The 18,034-nt window shown below is 41.9% G+C and overlaps 1 protein-coding gene across 3 annotated transcripts in view; it reads left to right on the forward strand.

The window, feature by feature from the left end:
• The first annotated feature begins 13,200 nt into the window (after nt 1–13,200).
• Nucleotides 13,201–18,034, forward strand: part of BMAL1 (basic helix-loop-helix ARNT like 1) — a 52,798-nt gene continuing 47,964 nt past the window's right edge. For 2 of the 3 annotated variants that reach the window (XM_049821298.1, XM_049821300.1), the window contains exon 1: nt 13,292–13,427. The gene's annotated coding sequence lies outside the window, so the exon portion shown is untranslated. Of the gene's footprint in view, nt 13,267–13,291; nt 13,428–18,034 lie in introns of those variants that run through there. The other variant, XM_049821302.1, reaches the window with a different exon arrangement.

Raw genomic sequence — 18,034 nt, forward strand, 5'->3', positions numbered from 1 at the left:
CCTAAATATAGTCTAATTTTTATTTTATGCTTCTTACAGCAAAAAAAGACATAATCACTCTGCCTTTGGGGGTTAACAGAACCCTTGTGACTACTTGTAACCATGGAAATATAAAGAGCTAGTCAGAGCCCAACATCAAACTAACAGAGGTGCTGAGAGACAGAAAATAGACATATGATGAATTTGCTACACATGAAAGCTAGCTGAATCCGTACCAACTGCATTAACAACATCGAAAGCAAAGCCCACAAAGCCTTTTGAATGCTTAAAAGCAGATAGTATTTACTACAGCTTCTCACTGAAAATAAAGGGAAATGCCTTTAAAGGTTTGTTTTTAAAGCACTGAGTGCATCTGAAATAGTTTAAAAGCAGAGACAAAATGAGGTAAAAATGGTTACTATGTGAATAGGAACAGTAACAATACGCATGAAAAGTCTAAAAAAGGCCCCATTGAAGAAGGGGTTTCTTAGACTGAGATTGTCGTTGTGAAGATTATGCAACGAATGGCCAGTGACATCTGAGTTTCCTTTACCAAGCATCATCAAGAATGTTTTCTCATCATCTCCAGAAAGCCCCGAATTTAAGAGACACAGAAATACTCAAGACAAGCAATCACTCCGCTGATGATTTATTGACCAAACTAACTATCTTTCTGCCTTATAATAAGGTATGTGCATATTTAACTGCCTTCTCTGTGACAGGCCAAACCCACAAAACATTGTTTAGCCAACCACAATTAGAATCCTTAAACACAGTCATCCTCAAAAAGGGACACCTTTGGAAAAAAGGAAAATGTACATTGCTTGCTGTAGTAAGCAAGCTATGACCAACAGCAGAAGAAAAATCTTTGAAGTAATACAGCTCCACAAATGACATCTACTTGGAAAATGAAATGACAAATATACACAGCAAAAAAATACAATGTACGTGCACATTACTTACATTACACAGGTGTGTGATGACTCAGAAGACCCAAAATGTGTCAGCATGATCAAACAGACACTCTCTCACTCTTATAGCATTACCATCATTAGACAAACTGATTAGACCTCCCTCTTTGCCCTTCTTCTTTTCTTCAGCTCAGTGGTAACTACAGAATCAGAACTCTCTTCCAGTTCCCCTCCTGGCTTCAGGAAGGCCAAGCTCACCTCCAAGCCAGCAGTGTTTCTGAGGCACAGTAATTTATATGCCCAGATGATCCAAATTACACTACCACGCTTCCTAAAATGAGCTCAGCACAGACTCGTATATAAGCTTCAAAATCGTGCAATAAAGGCATATGGATCCACAAGGCGTAACATCCTCAAGGAAAACCTGGTTTGCCCTTTCTTTTCTGTAGGTCCATAGGATTCTATACAGCATGTAAGACATGTCAGCTTTACTTTCCCAGGGACAAGAAAAGAATGATAGATTCATTCTGCAGACTTTTATGATAAACATCATTTTGTCTTCTTTGTCCATTTGTCTATTTGTTTTCTATGGAAGCAAAGCACAGACCCTTAGGTCATAAATATATTGCAGATTTCTGTCAGCACGCCTGTGCTGACCAGGGTTGTAAATAACCGAGATACCATTTAAATACAATTCTACTGGTAGCTGTACTTGCAAAAAAGGGGGGAAAAAAGCCTCAGACAAGATGCTGGGAATCCCGGACACTGAGTTATAACTCAACACATGATTAGGACTAATTGCATGCCAAAAATAAATAGATCTTCTGGGCCTATGTTAGGTAAATGAAATACACATTTGCTGTTTCTCACATGTATGATCTGCTGTTTCACCATACTACCATCTGTTTTCCCCATTTACCAGAACTGTTTTTCAGGTCTTCATAAAATTTTAAATTTAGTATCAGGTTAATGCCATGAAAAATGAAGATACTGTCTGGACAACATTTTCTTGCAATTTCTTTGTCATCTTATTTGAATCTTCAGTTTCAGAGCTACCTTGCATACCTTTGCAAATATGCGCAGCTAAGTGTACATTAATTACATTAATTATTTTAAATTTCATTATTATGTCTATGGAAGTCTCCAAATCCTATACTTATAACACTCACTATAACTCTAACACTTTAACCAGGATGACATTTGAAGAAATCCCGTTGTTCCATTCTTGAAGTGAATTATACAGATAAAATACTATGCATTATGGGTTTTCAATAAAATAGCAGTTTCCAAGTGCCTAATTTTTTTTTTTTAAATTGGTACAGGTTCCTATGCTGCTTAAACATTTTCAAAAATATTACCTATTTTATTTAATTATCTATTTTGCTGGTACAGTATCTGGCATACTAGAACCCACTCCTAATGAGAGTTACTACTGCACTATACAAATTACTGCGACACCAGTAATATATTAGAAATATTACACAAAAATACGGTTTATTACAAAATCCAAATGGATTCTATAGGGTTACATGAGATGTAACTTAAAGCAGAACGCATTTCTAGTGTTCCAAGAGAATCTTGGCTACACTTCATATTTCCATTTTGTGTGTGATGATTATTTTTTTTGAGTCGTATTTGGGAACTTGCTAATCAATATTCATGAGAAATACCTAATGCAATAGGTAGAAATGTTTGAACAGAGGCCTAGTAATAGAAGTCTGTTTTTTTCATTAGTGGCAAAACCTTCACATTGGCTAATTAATATAATTACTGATTATCTTGAATTATTATTTATGGCATTTTAGCTTTTTATCCTCTGAACCACAAGCTAGTATCTAATATCACAAACAAAAAGACAACATGAAAAAACAATTAGGTGTACCACAACAGAACACTGCCATAAAGAGCATGACGATGATTTGCATTTTTATCTTGTATTTCAGTTGACAGTCTTAAGAGACTTTAAAAATATTTTAAAAGATGCTTTGAAGCAATACCCAAAGTAAAGTAATATTATCCCCATTTAACTACAAATAAACAAAAGGTCAGAGGCCCAGATTCAGAAATGTTTAAGTAAATAATTCATTTTGAAAAGAAAGAATTTGGTCTGAAGTAACTTCATGAGTCTGTGGATCTCTTCTTCTCTGTCCGAGGCATGACATTGCCCTATAACTTTCAGCATGCGTAGTGAATGTTTATTAACTAAAAAGGTATGTACCACTAAAATACAAAAGGACCCCCGTTGTGCATTGACAAGTTCGGAACACTGTCAATCTTTCAGCTCTTTTTGTGGACTGCATTTCATTACTTACTAATAACTTGATCTGTATATTTAGAGAATCTGTCTTTGGCTTGAACAACAGCTTTGCATCCAGTTCCCAATACAACACACAAAAACCTGAAAGAAACACACAAGAACATTTCCTTCTTTCATGAAAGATGTGATCCAAAGATCACGTAGGGGAGTCTTTCAATTGACTTAATGAGATGTAGATCAGATTTCTAAAAAGCAGGTGTTCAATTCATGATTTCAGCAAAGTGTATGCTTTAATGAATATACTTATCCACCTTTACTAATCCTTTCATGCTTGGCATTTATACATGCAGTATATCTTTTGGTTTTTTTTCACAGATTTTGTAGTCATGTAACCAGTAGCTGATATCAAACCATAAACAATACATTAGAGAACAGTCATTAAAATCTGGAGTAAAAGGAGCCTGATGAAACTGTACTTTTAGTGCTTATATTACATTTAAGTAAAATTAAACTAGGGATGATATAGGTCTTATTTATGACAGGCTTACCATTTTCTAAGACAAAATTAAAAGAATTATGCAGGAAAAACTGTACACTAATTTATGCCATCAACATAATTAAGTGTGACACAACACAAGGATTATGGAGCAAACCCAAGGAAATTCAAAATAATTGGCTACCCCAAGCTGCTACTTCCAACTTGGAGCTTGAATTAATTAAAAGCTCAAGTCTAAAACAACAGTAGACAACCACACACCTAAAAGGATGATTACTCTCCTAAAAAGCCAGAGACGACTTTTAGCACAGAATTTCTTTTCATAGAAGAAAAGACTTCTAGGTATCACGCCAACTTTGACACGGAGGCAGGCTCAGCTCGGTTCAGCTCTCTGACCCAGACAGCCTGCAGGACGAGCATGTGAAGAACCACTGAAGAGGATTTTATTTCAGTGGGTGTTGCAAGTTTGTCTGTCATTAAGTTGTTAAGACTCCCCTGTAATGGCATGCATTGCTTCTCAAACTCTGGTCCATACGTTGATCCACAGGACACCTGAAGATGATACAAACATTGTAAATAAATATAGACAACTTCCCACACATCCAAGCAAGCAAAGAAATGGCAGGGGAAATAAACACAGTAAATGAATACACAGGGTATCTTAAATTACATTCGCTGTACGGGAAAATCACTGAACTAATACTAGACAAGAAGTGCAACTGACCACTGGCATTTTTTGATTAAAAAAATGGCAGGTGCTTGTTTGTTTATTAAAATGTGTTGATTAACATAGCCTCGAGAAATCTGTAGCACCCAAACCAAGCCATAACCATCCGCTTTAGACTGTGCCCCCCGCGCTGCCCTGGGCCCATGAGGCAGCCTCCCGGCCCCTCATTTATCTGGCCACAATGAACATTTCAGTCATTCTCCCTCTGCTCAGACTGACTCCACATTCAAGCTGCATTATCACACTTCCAAGAGACTTCAACAGGGCTGACTTAAGAACAGTACGAATATTATCCAGAATAGTCCTCCCATTCCCTTCTTTGCTTGTCTCCAAACACGTGTTCATGGATGAGTGGATAGGTCTATGCTATGTCTTAAGATGAATAGTATAACAGACCACTTTCATGCTCTTTCTGATCCCACGCCACTGAAGAATATCTTTTTGCTCTTCATGCTGTCTGAGAAGTAGTGGGTTTTTTCAGAAGTTAAAAGAAAAAACAATTGCTCGCAAAGAATAGAAAAATAATTTATATTAGTAGCAATCATTCTATAAAGGCCCTAATTTTCAAATTTGTGACCAGAGATGGAAGTATAAACACCAGATGGATATCAAAGAAGTGCAATATACAATAACAGTTAAACTTTATGCCACTCCCAGTGACATGCACATAATTAACAATCAGATTTCTGAAGTCAGTGAAGTGGGTGTGGAGAGGGTGGGACCTGTATCAGACGTGGTAGCTTTGCTTCGAGAACAAATTTACTGCAATGCAATAAGGTCAAGATTCACGGCAAACTTCATTTCATATGACTTGCAGATTCAGAAGCACCATCCTACACCCAGTAAAAACCAGGCTGGAACTTTTGGGCTCCGTCTTCAAGGTCAGTCAGCGCAGATCGTTCTGGGGCTGCAGCTGTTCGGGCAACTGCGGGAGGAATGAGCGGCCGGTGCAAGTCCAGCATGGAAGCGGAGCTGAACGACTGTGTGAACGCACTGAGCCATACAATGCAGAATCTCCTGGCTACCGCTAATGGTGATGAAGTGGAGATTGAAGTCCCTTGTTTTCCTTCATTAAATCCCTCCTGTTAAAACCCAAGAGATTGTAGCGATAGTCCTGGTGAGAATCCATTTAGTATGACATTGGTTCTTAAGATTTCACCAAGCAAGGTCAGCTAAACATACCAAACACAATGGATGCCAGTTCACTCATGCGTGAAATAAAATGTGCAAAGAAAAGTAGCTTTCTACCTTTCCCAGCCAAGTTTTGCTGCTGAGAAAAGAGTCAAATTACTCTTACAGCACCTGAACCCTATCGGTGTGACATTCTGGTACCTCCCAGCTTCAGTTCCCACTCTTCGCGTACTCTGGTGCGTAGCTCCTGACCGTGCAAGTCAGGCGACTACATCAGGGTTCAAGGGCTGGTGGGGCCCCGGGATGGTCTCTGAAGATGGGGGAAGACGGGGAAAAGCCTTGCAAACTGGCTGGACAGGTGGCTCCACTTCATACTGCGTACAAGGGTCCAACGCCTGCCGTACCTCAGCAGTGCCCATATTTTGTCCTTTCTCCTCATCAATCTTTTTCCCAGGCATCTCCAGGAACAGGTGTCTCTAGCTTCTGCTATGACTATTTTGTCATTTGTTTAGAGCTGACTGGGATTTAAAATCCACAAAGATAGAAAAGACTTTCCTCTTTGCATGAACAGACACATGAAGTCCTAGGACTTTATGGCAATAGGCAAAGTACTTGAGAATTGCTGGATTTTGGGATTAGGTTGCAACTTGGCATCCATTTCATACTTACGCGATGTAAATATTTCCAAGTGAATCTAAATCACGTACGTAGCTTGCCTTTGTATATAATTAATTAATACATACTGTCTTTTCTGTTATTTGTGCTAGTTGCTGGAATTTATCCCCAGCATATGTTACTACGGATTCCTTTTTGTTGCCTTTTTCAGTCACTGAAATGGCACATCCATTTTATGGCATATGCTGTATATATATATTTTGATCACTTCACAGCAAAACATTACTGTGGACTAATTTTAATGCCGTTGATACACTGACCTTTTTTTTAGCATGAAATGGACAGAAAATGTACATGGGAAAAGACAACACACCAAGATGGAATATGAGTGACTGAGCACAACTATGAGAATAGATTTTACAGGATTATGTTAAGTATCCTTTAGATTGTAAAGATGTCAGCTAACGTAAAACTCTAATGTACCAGCTGCTGTCCAAATAGATCACAAAATGAAAGTCCCCATGCTGAGCAGGGCTTAAAATAGAGCAGCTGATGAGTAAGATGGTATCTCTTATATAAACTTCACATTTCATGCACTAAGACTTTTCACTGACAAATATTCCTGGGGTTGCTATTTTCCATGAAAAATCTGCAGCAGAACAAAAGCACCAAATTGTTTGACTTTTCAGGCTTTAAAATGCAGTTGTTATTTTCACGCCACACAGAAACTCCCTTCTAGTCTGCTTTGTGATTCATGTGTTTGGCTGATAACTTTCCTGGAACTCAGAACAAGAGGGAACCCTTCCCTAAGCACTTCCCGTCTTTCTACATGTACTAATAACATGACGGCGTCCTCCCACCTTTCCCATTTACAACATGCCAGGCACACCTACTGGTGTATATACCCATAAGCCTCAGAAATAGTCTGCTTCTGCTCTGTTTTTAAAATAGCATGCATTTTTCTCTGGCAACAAAAATGCTTGTCTAACATCGATATGTCTCAAAGCAATAGTAATAGCCTACTTAACTAATTGTCTGTAGACAACGGAGAAATCATAGCTCACTGTGAACATAAAAGATGCATTGCCCTTTCTCTTTAAGGAGGTTCCCGTCTTCAGCTAATCACAACTTTGAAAACAGGTTACTTCAGAACACTGTGAGGAGTACAGAAACATGTAACTTTGAGGGGAAACACAACCTATGTCATATGCTTAACCTTGCAGGCCTTACCCCAAATGCCTAATGGAATCAGTATGAAATCAATGCTGAATTTTGACTAAGAATTAAGTAAAAACTTTGGAATAAAGTTTAGTAGATTTACAAGATGAAATGCCAGAAAACAAAATCACTGCCCCACTGACAGCCTGTCAATCTGGAAATCCTAAAGGAATGGATTCAAATTACACCATCCTCTAATAAAACTATGGATAGTTAAGCTTTTATTAGAGTTATCAGCACTAACTGAAAATAGAATCAAGCCCCTAGTTTTTAAGTATTTCATAGCTTCTTTTCAGAATATGTGTCCTAAGCATCATGTTTTCCTTGTATTGGGAAAACAACTAAAATGATTTGCGTAACTGATATGAAAAAATAACCAGAGGTGCTGAGTGGCTTACCGAACTGCCAGCGAGGTATTCCAGTTCTAATTGTGGCTTTCCGTCTGACTTAGTAGGTGGGTGTAACCCTGGCCAACTCATTTAATGTCCAGCCCTGTTTTTCTAATCTGTAAATAGGGGACATTATAGTTATATAATTAATACAGTCTGTGGCTCTTAACTAGTTAACCCCCCCCCCCACCTCTTCAAATATTTAAATGACATATACAGTTCCAGCTATCCCTTTCTGTTCAACTGATTCTGCTTCTTATCTACCCCTTAAAACAAGAAAATTAAGGCTGATTTAAGAGCTTTCTCTGTTCATTTCATTACCAAAAGCAAAAGTCTTCTTGTTGCTCTTTTTCCTCACTGATTCTTAACTTCATTTCAAGTCAAAGCTGCTATGTACTGCCTTGCTCTGGCTATTCTGCGAAACTTAGCTTACAGATTTGATAGATTTTGCTACTCTTAAATTCTTAAATTAAGCATTACCCTACCATACTGGAGTGTTGTTACTCTCCTGAAATGCAGCAACTTATGCGTAAGAGATCTTCTTTTCAGTGTTCTAAGAGAAAGATTATCTTTCTCATACCACTGATCAAGTGAAGCTCCCACCACTCTTATAAGAATGCAAGACAGATAAGAAAAAAAAAGAGCTATAAAAGCTATAGTTTTCCTTGCTAGTAAGAAACAGATTAGTCCTATTCAAAGATGCAGTTGCCAACAGACCATACAAAATTGTAACATGTCCTACCAAAAAAAGGCAGTAAGACTCTATCCTGAATCTTAGCATCCTCAACAAATCTTGAAGAAATGGAGCCAGCAATTTCAAGAGTGTCTTTGGTCTAATTCTCTTTTTAAAAAAATGCCTTCTAGAATTTATTATTTTTTTGTGAAGGAGGCAAGAATCTCACACCAGCTAAATCTAGGTTTATAAATTATGCACACACACACAAAAAAAGAAAGTAATTTGGTGTTGAATCAAAATTACTCCAAGAATGGATACAGATTTTTTTTTTATCAATAAAAATGGTAACTAAAACTTTAGTAAACGTTTTAAAAAAATTCTAGAAAAATGTAAAAAAAAAAAAAAAAAAAAAAAGACGACAAGCTCCTAATGGAAAAATGTTGTTATTTGAAAAGGCTGTAGCCTTCAAGATTTTTAATTTCAAATATTTTATTCATTAAATTTTTAGTAACGTATTTAAAATTTACCATCTCTCCTTCACGTTCCGAATTCCAGTCCGAAAAACTAATTAAATTCCATATATTTTTAATGAAGTAAAAAATCTGAAAGTGCTTTGACCTCCATTAAATTTGAATCCAGATAAAGACAGAAGTTCTTTGTCCTGAGCCTTTCATAAAGATTGAAAAAAATATTGCAGAGATGTACTTAGAATTTCTTAACTCCCTGGCTTTAGCCTCATTTTCCTCATTAGATTCTTCCTCCTGTTCTTCTTAAGCTGCCAGATATTGGATTGCCAACTCTTGTGAGCTCCTATTGAGTCTCAGAATATTAATTGCTGTTCTTAGAGACCACAGGGCTGAAATCAATGGATTGTGTAAGAATCTTCTCTTTTTGTCTGAAACAAGCTTCTAGCCCTTGAAATTATGACAAAGGTTGGGAGGATGAAGAATGGATTTCAAAAAGCTCCGAAGGAAGCAGGCATATAAAAAAGTCAACAATTATTGCTTTACATTTATGATTTTTAATACTTGAATTGGGGAATATTGTGGTAGGAGGTACACTCATTTAAAGTAACAAGTGTTTATACAAATAAAAGCAGAAAAACCTAATATTCCCCTGGCTTAGGTATTGTAATAACTTGAGAATTTGAAGAACTGTGAAAAGAATAGGTAAGCAATAGCTCATTAAGACAAAACTTTTGTTTTGAAGAGGTTTGAGCCAGCCACGCATGAGCTGTGACAGACTACAGTAAATAGACCACCACTCTTGAGATTTTTTGCGTCAGTCTGCAAACAGTCCAAGCCATAGTTTCCAGTTTCTTCCGCCCTCATAACTGGGTTGAAGCACGGCACCAGCTTTGTGTTACAGGGTGAGAAATATGGCTCAGTATGTCTCTGGGTTTTTTAAAGTATAGACAGAACAAGGAATCCAGGTATTCAAGTTATTAAGTCTTGCTAATTTTCTCTGAGCTATAACTTCTCCTGATGCAGGTAAGATCATAGTTTTTTATGTCAAGAGTCAAATGGAGAAAGAGATTGGATAAAAGTGCAAGAAAGGCAAGTTAATATTGCAGGTCTGAAAACCTCTAAACAAAAAGCAGCTGTTTAAAAATCTGTAAAGCAGCTGGATCCACAGTTAGGTGCTAAAATATGTAGCACTTCTTGGACATATTTTGGATGACATTAAAAACCAAACACGTAAAATACTATCTCCAAATTATTTTACAAAAACTCACGCTCCAAAGACTCAGAGATTTGTGTCCCTCTGAATCTCTAATTGGGGTCATGAATCATGTTTCAGAGAAAACACAATTAAAACATCAAAGGACTAATTTGGCAGGTTATTTCTGAGCATATGTTGTTGTTCCAGAGAGATATCAGGGACTGTCTGAAGGCAACCCCTGCCCAAAAAAAACCAAACAAAAAACCCTATCAGTTTTGGGGTTATCATTTGAGAAACTAGATTCCTTTTTGTGCATGTAACTAGATATCTAGATTAAAAAAATTAATGAAAAAGTGCAGATTCTAAAGTGAAACCACTGACACATAGCCTTACTATACCTTGGGTAGGCTGTATTTAATGAAGATCATACCTGCTACTCTTCTTGACACAAAGTCAAATCCCTAAGACCAGGAAAGTGGTTACCGTAGCATTCAAATGTGAATACAGTAAAGAAAATCAATCGGTTGGAACATAGGCTAGCTATTCCAATATTCAATTAATAAAACACAATTTTCAGTACAATCACCACATAGCACACTCTTTTCCTGTTTTTAAATCATAATTTTAAGCCAGAAATGAGTCTAAATTCTGGTGTTTAAACACGGTCTAACCATTAACATAGTTAAGGAGGAGGCTAAATTTCCACTTAAGAAAAAATTTACTGCCCTCTTTAAAAAAAGCATAAAATCTGAAAATTAATCAGGTCAGAGTTGACTGGATGAGTAAATGCTTTTGCTATTTATCAGACACACCTGTGCACAATGCCCTGAGCGGAGCACACAACTGAGCCACTCTTTCTAGCAGGTTCCACAATTTGTGGTGTGATCTCAGTTTCAAGTGCTCCTTCAAGTACTACACTTCACAGAGAAAGTATTCTACCTTTGCTAAAGCCTTACCTCTTCTATTTGCTTTTTGTGTTTAGAAATGCATGGTAGAAGGGTGATGCAAACTCTTTTCTGGCAACAGTAGCTGAACTCAAAACTTCAAACTGTCACTTCTTAGCTCTTCAGTGATAAACTTTGCACTCTTAAAATTTTAAGGTATAATAGTCACCTATAAGATGCCTTACTAACCTACAGTGGGAAATTCCCTGCACTGAACTTAAAAGCTATTTTAAAGAAAGTGGCAGAATAGGATTGATATATAGCATCATAAGCTGAAAATCAGAATTTGATTAACCAGATGCTGTTATTTTCTTTAATATCTCATGAATAGAAACTACAGTATAAAAACAATTCAAAACAATAATTTACTGGGAAATATGACATATGGCCTGCTAAGCTGCTTTCCTACAGAAATAGCTAAAGATCATTACTCTTGGCATCATTCCTTACAACAGTCACTGGGCTCATTAAAACAGACAGTATGTGATTGAGTCCATTAAGGAAGATTATTCCTACAGGTGGGTAGAAACAATGCTGGAAACTACAAAGACTTGTGAGAAAGAAGTAGTCAAGGAGGCCTCTCCACCTCCATAACTTCTGTGCACTAAAACAAATCAAAGCAGCACCACTAAAACAGTTGCTGGAAAAAAAAACCAAACAGACGCATTTTCTCCTTTTTCCTCATGGGATGCATTCCTGTCTTGCTAATGTATGGTATTTCATACAAACTTGTTCTGATGGAGGGTTTTTCCTTGAGCAGAAATACCCTGATGTGAACAGGAAGTCTGCATCCAGCAGGGGCCACTTGTTGCCTGTGTTTAGTCCCAGTTCAATTAGGCGGAAACCGAACATTAATGCCGTCACAGGCCGAGTTCATGTTCTGCAACAGTGGGCTGGAATAACCACAACCAGGCTGTGATGTGATAATGCTGCAATCCAAGCTTCTCCGGTGATGTTATGCTACTAAATGTAAACCAAACATCTGTGATGTGGCATCACAGGACAGGAAATGTTAAGACAATTATGATGTGGCAATGATAGTCTGGTGTAGCAATAACACGATCACATTTAGCAGATGTTTGCATTTGAAAGCAGCTACGCTGTGATCACGTTCTTGCAACACATCTCTTTTACGTGCCAGCACTGTTGCATGGATCATCTAAATTTAGACTAAAACATGGTGCAGTAGATGGCTTTACTACCTTGAACCACCGGCCTTTTTCATGGGCTGAATAAAATTACCGCTGCATACAGCACTGGCATTATACGATCACATCGGAAGATGATGGAGCATTTACGGTATTGAAGCTAACGGCAGCATCATGCGCGCTGCCAACACACTCTGAAGGGTGCCGCGAGGCTGCTGTGCGAGGACTCACAAAACACGGGGCCTGATGCAACGTCAACTTACTGGCGTGATATTGCATACAGGCACACATACGTTCAACACGCGAGCCAGACACAAGCCCGGGATTTGCCAAGGCAGGTGGCCGCCATCGGGAGCGACGCCGCAGCCTGTGGAAGCAGCGGTGGGCTAAAAGACAGGCGCCATCACAAGGCGACGCCGGCGACCCCAGGGCCGGGAAGAGCGAGGGCAGGCAGCCCACGCCAACAGGTCGAGGCCGGGCAGCAGCAGGGCCTGCTGCCCGCCCGACAGCGGCCCCGGGCCGGGCCGGGCCCCGGCGCCCAGTCTTTGGCACTGAGGGAGGAGAGGCGAGGCGAGGCCTAGGCCCAGGCGGGCGCCTGGCCGCCCAGGGCAGCGACGCCACGGCCGCCGCGCCGACCTCAGCGCCTCAGGAGGTGACGCCACGGCCCAGGCCGATGTCACACCGACGACGCAGAAGCACCGGCGAGCCCTCGGCGGCGGCACCGAGGCGAGGCGAGGCAGGGCAGGGCAGGGCAGGGAGCCGCGGCCGGCGCTCCGCCCGCCCGGGGAAGCCGCAGGGAAACCGGCGCCGGCCCCGCCACATCCGGGTCCCGGGCGGCGACCAACGGCCCCTCCCGCCACCGCGCGCGCACGCGCGCCCCCCCACCGCCCATCAGCCCCGCCAGCGGCCGCGGGGCGGGATCGAAACTCCCAGCCGCCTCTCCGATTGGCTCCCACTCCAGGGGCGCCCGGGGATTAGCCGCCGTTCAGGAGGGCGGGCGTTGCCCGCTCGCCGGCCGGCCATTGGGCAAGGCCGGCGGGGAACCGCTCTCCCGTTGGCGGGCGGGCGCGTCCGGTCCGGGGCCGGAGGAGGGTGCCATTGGCTGGAAAGTAGGTTAGTGGTGCGCCGTTGGGTGGCAAGCCAGGCGGAAAGTAGGTCAGGGACGGGGGCTGCCTGCGCCGGGCGCCGCTCCGGGCGTGCAGCGCGTTGCCGAGGGACGGCGACCCTCGCCCACGCGGGGCAGCGGCGCGGCGCGGGGGCGCGCGGAGCTCGCGGTGAGCCGTTAACGGGCGGTGGGCGACCGGCGGGGGCGGGGTGTGTGTGTGAGGGGGGCGGGGGGGCGCTAACGGGCGGCGGGCTGCGGGGTGAGGGCGCTCCGCGTCCCCGGCTGAGGAGACGGCGTGTTCCCCCCCCCCCCCCGGAGGGTGAGGGGAGGCCGGTGAGGGGCCGGCGCTGCCTCCTCCGGCAGGCCGTGGGGAGCTGCCTGCCCCGGGGAGGGATCGGGGGCTGCGGCTTCCCCGGCGGGAGGGGGGCCGGACCGGGAGATGGGGGGGACGGTGGGACCCCCAGCGCCCGCGGCGTCGGTGCCGGGCTGTGCCCCCCTGCAGCGGACGCCGGGGCGGGGAGCAGCGAACGGAGCGGCCCCGGTACGGACCGTTTCGGCGGTGTGACAGGAGCCGGAGGTGACGGGGCGGACGCGAGTCGCGGCCGTTTTCAGCCGGCCCCGGGCCCGCTGCCGGCGTAGGGGCTCGTCCGGACGCCGAGGGGAGAGCTGGGGCCGCGGGTCCTGCTGGCGGTGCCGCCTCGGCTGGGCGGAGGGGGAGGAAAGGGGCAAACCTGGGGGTCCCGGAGCAAAGCGGAGGCAGCGCCGGGCTGGTTCCTCCTGGCAGGTTTGAGTTAGCCCCCTCGGCGGTACGGGGCTGAGGTGGGTCGCTGAGCAGCGATGGTGGTGGTGCCCCTCCAACAGGAACGGGGTCCCCTCGACCTCTGTCCCCTGGCCGCTCCCTCGGATCTTTTTTCGGTAAATCGGGTGCCTCCTGATAAAGTCTGCTTTAGGTGAGGCCCGAGGAGCGCGTGTATTGCACCCCAAAACGATGGCCGTGTTCGGAAATTTCTGTGGGTCGTGGCTCTGTTGCACAGTGGCCAGTCCTGCCTTTAGGCAACTGGAGCCGACTCTCCAGTCCCACAACGGTGGGGTTCTTCGCTTCCGAACAGTGCGGCGCGGTTACCTCCTGAATGTTTTTGGTGAACCCTAGGGTCCCGAGGCAGCCCTCCCTGGTGCTGTTACTTGTCGGGCTGTTTCCGACAGCTGTATGAGCATCTTGGCTGTCAACAGGAGAACGAACGTTTTTCTTCAACACTGTATGTAGAATAGTGGGAACGTTAAGGGGGCTTCCCAAGACCAGGATTTTGCACTTGGGGAGGCAGCGGAATCGGTTCGCGTTTTTACTTGCTGAGGTTTCTGTTACTCCAATGCCTCAATTCTAACAGTTCTGGAAAGATTTTAGTGCCTAAAAATAATGGTGAAGAAACAAGTGCGTGCGTTTTCTTGCTTTTGAAGTAAATATGCTTACAGCAATCTGTAAGCATTTTTTTTTTAGTATCCGAGGTAGAAAGGGTCAACTGCAGAGAGCGAGCATCTTTTTAAACAGTTGTGAATCTAATCTCTTCACAAAAACATTCAGTCTTTAAGTAGATTTTTTTTTCAAATTGTTGGTCCTTGAACATTCAGAACAAAACTACGTTTTCTTTTTTTTAGTAGGTTAGTAGTAAAGCAGCTGTCCTGCCTGTTTAGTATGTCGTTTATCAAAAAGACTTTTTAAATGGGAGCAACTGATAATACACAGGCTGCAGCTAATTTTGGGGGGGGGGGGCGGGGGGGAAGAAAGGTTGTTTGTTTTAATTAACTATTAATACTGGCTGTCTCTGTGCACGGTCTTGCAGAAGGCTGAGGTTAAAACTCTGCCCTGGAAAGAATGTATGTTTTGTATGCTCTAGGAATATGCAAATGTAAATAGCTATTTGAAATGTCAGAAGCTAGAGACCTCTCATCTGAATATTCTAAACCACAGTTGCCTATTAAGGGGAAAGTCTTTACTACTTCTGAGTTTTGTGGGTTTGCATTTCTCATGACCATTCACAGTTTTTTTCATGCATACTTATAGAAATGGAGTGTATAAAATAACCCAATAAAATATTGTGGTTACAGATTAGTATGCTGTTTTATCCCGTGTTCTCTTGCCCACTGCACGTTTCTATTGTCTGTCTGGGTGACGGTTGTGGTGTATGGTGCTGTGTGTAGACTCAAGGTCTGTAGAAGTGTGTTGGGAGACTGCCTTGACGAGAAAGAAGTGCCGCAGAGAACCTAAGGATAGCTGTTTTGTTTTGTTCGTCCCTACAAGGCCCTTTCGGGGGACACGGGGGTTTCAGCAAACTAACTTAGCTGTAGGTGGGATTCCACAAAGCCAGAGCTGAAGTTGGGGCCTGCTACCGCGTCACTGTCACCACCTGCTACCAAGAGACCTGCTGTATTTGGGGACCATTGCTAAGATTGTATTAGGAAGGTGATGTTTGTAGGTGGAGTTTATTGGAGATATTTTTTTTTCCTTCAAATACCTGCTCTCAAAGATTCTTTTGGGAAATCAGGAACAAGTGAACACTCACTGAATTTATTTAGCAGAGCTTAAAGTTACACACACAGTTTCTTAACACTGTGCAAGACTATGATGACAAAGCCAAGACCTAATGTGTTAGCTGCAGCCTGTGTGCTGCAGATGAGTTAAGACCGTTTTTCAAAGTGAATTGATATCAAGCACACTGGATATACCAAGAGACATGTAGCTTAATTAGTTTAGATGAGTACAGAAGCGCTGTTTTCATGCTCAAATTCAATATTTTAAGCGGTTTTCAGCTCAGAGCCAATTGTCCGTGTGGTTATAGTTTGAACAGGAGGTACAGGAAAACCTGAAGGAATACATTGTTGTTAAGTAAAACAAAGTGAATCTGGGGCATGCCTTAGTGACTTTATTTTTTAGTTCTGTAACTTACAAGTTTTTCATTTTTAACCTTCATCATCAGTTTTGTCCATAGGTCTGTTTTTGAAAGAGGGCAGAAAAAATAGTAAAAAGCAGCTACCTGTATCCCCAAGTATTAGAAAGCTCTCTGAAGTTAGTTGTCTTCAATAAAAGATGTCTAAAGGCATATAATATGCTAATGACTGCAAAGAGAAGCGCAAAATAGATACATATTTTTAAGCTGGTGTGGCTTCCTTGTTCTCAATAAGTTTACAGAATGCAAAGAATACTTAAGGTGTCTCTGTTTACTTTAAACATGGTTTGAAACTTTCATTTTGGGCTGTCATCATACTTGGAAAACTTCAGACTAAAATAATTGGTTTTGATAAATGTAGTAGCTGAGATGATAATGACTGGAACACAGCATCAGCTTTTGCACTCAGTCGTTGAAAGCTCTGCTTGAACAGCCCATAGAAATTAGGGTCTATGTTTTGGAGGTGCTTGAAGATGCCCATAAGGTGTTTTATGGGATTTTTCAAAAGCGGTGAAAGAGCTTTCAGTCTAGGTCTTTCAGTCTTTTTAAGAGTTGCTGTAGATAGATTTTAGATAATGAACTAAAGTAAAGCAGGTGTATACTCTGCCTGTTGTGTGTATATATATGTATGTATGTGGTAGTCTTGCATTGCAGTAGTAAGTATGTTCCAGGTTTAGTTAGATCAGGTGCAAGCTGGTGACTTCTGTGTACTGTTGTGGTGTTACGTAGGTGAAGCTCAAGACACTGAAACAGAACACAAAATGATGCACTTACAAAATAAGAATGCTTTTCTTTTTACGAGTTGGTGTATCAAGTTATTTAGAAAGCCTATTTAAGTTTTGTTTGCAATTTTTTTTTTAATTTTGTGGAAGAGATCCCAGTTGTAATTATCAATTGTTTTTATCTGTATTTAATCACTCTGAATATTGTCAGATGACCTGTGGTGTATATTTAGTTGAACTTTACATTGAATGAAGTGGATATTAAGGTGAATACCTCCCTGGCATGAGCTGCATATTGCACCTGCCTTTTTTTTTTACCTCAGTTTGTTGGAAAAATGCAGTAAGGCTACTTATCCAAGGCCCAGACTTCATCTCCTTGGAAACCTGATCTTTCACCAGATGTTGAGAAATGTAATTTCTGTTTTAATCCATTCTGCAGAAGAACGCAGATCAAAACAGCATCTTCAGGCTTTGTTAGTCTGGAATATTCATTAAAAAAATAGTCTGACATTTCAGTCTTTGTCCCAGAGAAGATCGATAGTTTCTGTTGCATTTGATATTATTTCAAATTTATTTTAGCTCTTGCTAGAATTCCTGTAGTGGTTGAATAGTTCAGTTCAGGAACTGGCTGATAGTGTCTCCTTCATGTGTACAGTGCAGGACTGTGTTCCCTGCCCCTTCCTTGCCTGGAAGGATTCATCTATCTTCTCTATGTTCAGGTCATCTTTTCTCCTTTGCAGCTGCAAAAAGATATTTCTTAGCCAACGCATACAGAATTTGTAACCTTTTCAGTCTCCTGCCATTTGAGAAGCTGTTATTCAATGTCTCTGATGTCAGACACACTTCTAGGTCAGCTGCTGGTGTCAGAACAACTTGTGACCCTGAGCTGAAGCCATGCTGTAGTTTAGTAGGTTGGTCTTCTGTAGGAATGATGCCAGTAGGCTACTTATAGAGCAAGAAATACCACCGGCAGGATTTTAGAATGGTGAAATAACAAGCCATGTTTCTTGTGGTCCAAGGTGTTGACATTCTCTACTAACTTTAAAGAAACCCATTCATATAAATATAAGCAGTTGAGGAAGACGGTTGTAGTTTCCATGTTTGTTTTGACA

This window comes from Accipiter gentilis, chromosome 17 (genome assembly GCF_929443795.1).
Source record: "Accipiter gentilis chromosome 17, bAccGen1.1, whole genome shotgun sequence".
Classification (NCBI taxonomy): domain Eukaryota; kingdom Metazoa; phylum Chordata; class Aves; order Accipitriformes; family Accipitridae; genus Astur; species Astur gentilis.